Genomic DNA, 2466 nt, shown 5'->3' on the forward strand with positions numbered 1-2466 from the left:
ATATATATATATATATATATATATATATATATAATTCACACTATAGAATGATAGATTTTTATAGTTTGTTCCTGTTATTTTAGTTATATTAATTTCTTTCCCTGAAATTTCCAAAATATTCCTTTTGTAGCTCTTACTTCACTGTCTACAGAAAAATAACAAGTGTTCAATAAAAATATTTCTTTTGAGAGTCTGTATAAATGCTCCAGGATTTAAATATAGCTAAGGTAAATTAATTGCTATCCTGTTGTGTGTTAGAAAATTGACATATTTTAAAGGACATATAGATCAGTTTTCTATTCATATGATATGAAATCACACTTCTTTTTTGGAAGAAGTCCAGAGTGTGTTTATTTTTTCAAATTTAACTCGAGTCAGCATGTAAATTACTACAGTCAGAAATGACCACAGTAAAACAAAGAACTGCCACTTTAATCACTATTAAAACTTAAAATATGTTTGCAAGAGAGGCATGGTCATTAGAAGGAGGCAACAGAGAAAGGTGAAGTACTCTCAGTGGGCTAAGTCACAGTGCCCTATGTGTAAATTTTATGAAAGTGCATGTATGAATTGAAACCATTTGCTCACAGCTTACTTCCTGGCAACATTCATCCAGATGACAAGACAAGCAACTGTATCAGTTCAAAGTTAACATGACACTCAGGAAAACAGCAGCACAGTTGTAAACTGCCAAACTGATTTTCAAGCCAGATGACAGACAAAGATGTTGCCTATAAAAAAACTGCTTTCAGAAGCCCAGTTATAAATAGATTATCTTTGACATTAAATCCTCTGAGACACACACACACACACACACGCACATGCACACGCACACCCACGCACACACACACACACACAGACACACACACACACACACAAAACCCTAAATCAAAAACAAGATAGAAAAGGAAATTAAGTTTATAAGAAAGCTTTATTTAATGAAGCCAATTTACAAAATATATTACAAAATAGAGAAAAGCAAAAGTCTGTGCTAGCAAACAAAAGGAGAAGGAGAATGATTACAAAGGATGACCTGTTGAGGAAAGTCGGAGAAGCAAAAATCAGGACTCACGATAAATGAGATTTCACTAAGCATACAGAAGGAAACACTATTTAAATTGTGTCCATTTATTTATTTATGGATGGTGTATGTACAGTTTGTGAAGGTCACAGAACAATGTGTAGAAATCTTTAAAAATGATGAAAATATTAGAGTAATGAGTACTATTAAATCTGGTGACATAATAAAACAAACTGAGTATGAGCCACCAGTAAAATGGGTGTTGATAAAATTCAATTACTTGATCAAAAGAACTGAATAAAGCACAAATTTTACTTTCAATTATTTTTAAATGTTCTAAGAATTTTAATTTAGTTATATACATTAATTAGATAATAAGCATCCATATGCCTTGAAAACAGCAAAAGCAATTTTTTCACACATATGGTTACATAATACATAAACATATAATTATATGCTTAGAATAAGTTAGGACCAGCTAAATCATTTTGAAGTCCTAACAGGGTTTGAAACCACAGAAGTCCTAGATATGTGAGAAGTTTTCATTTATACTGGTAATTCAGCCTTCAAAAACAAAAGGTATAAGAAATTCAATAAAGTGCTTAAAGGCATAATTTTTCTTTTTCAGTGCTAGGGAGGAAGTCTTATGCATGGTAGGCAACTGCTCAACCTCTGACATACGCAGCCCCAAGCCCACAGGACATAATTAAAAATCAACAAATGTGGTGATGATCACATATAAAACATAAGAAAAGAGATATTTCATGACATGCTATTATGTAATAGTTATTTTTCCAAATTAATATTTCACTGTAGTGAAATTTCAAATAAAATATTACTATAACATATAACAAATAATCCAAATGAGTCCCAGGTATCAGGCAAAATATGTTTTTGTAAGTGAGCAATAAGTATTTGAGAATGAAGAAAAGTGATAACCTTTTTTTAAAACACTAAGAAATTACTTCAATCAAGCAATATGTTGACATAGGTTCATACAGATAAGCATTAAATATTTCATGAATAAACAAAATATTTATTAACACTTAATGTAAAATAAAAATTAGTTCAATAAGGGTAAGAAGTGTTTGCATTTAATAAGTAGCATTGGTAAAATTTACTACATAATTAAAGTTTTTAAAAAATGGACCTTTACTAAAGTCCCTTCCAGTCCACTTGAGCACCGGGGGTGCCTTGCCAGAGGAGTCTCCGGACACCCTCAAGGACTCGCACAGGATTCCCCACGGGATCCTAAAACCTCTGGTGAGTGGAACACAGCGTCTGCTCCAATCCAATCGCGTGGAACCTGAGACTGCATTAACTAGGGAAGCAGGCAACCCAGCCTGAGCTGAGGCACAATCCCTTCCGATCCACTCGAGCACCAGGGTGCCTTGCCAGTGGAGTCTTCGGACACCCGCAAGGACCCACACAGGATTCCCCAAGGG

General features: G+C 33.7%; 1 protein-coding gene across 5 annotated transcripts in view; it reads right to left on the reverse strand.

Annotated features, from left to right (window-relative positions):
• Positions 1-2466, reverse strand: part of Nrg3 (neuregulin 3) — a 1097250-nt gene that overhangs the window by 534304 nt on the left and 560480 nt on the right. The gene's annotated exons all lie outside the window — the stretch shown is intronic.

Source organism: Mus caroli, chromosome 14 (genome assembly GCF_900094665.2).
Source record: "Mus caroli chromosome 14, CAROLI_EIJ_v1.1, whole genome shotgun sequence".
NCBI classification, from domain to species: Eukaryota; Metazoa; Chordata; class Mammalia; order Rodentia; family Muridae; genus Mus; species Mus caroli.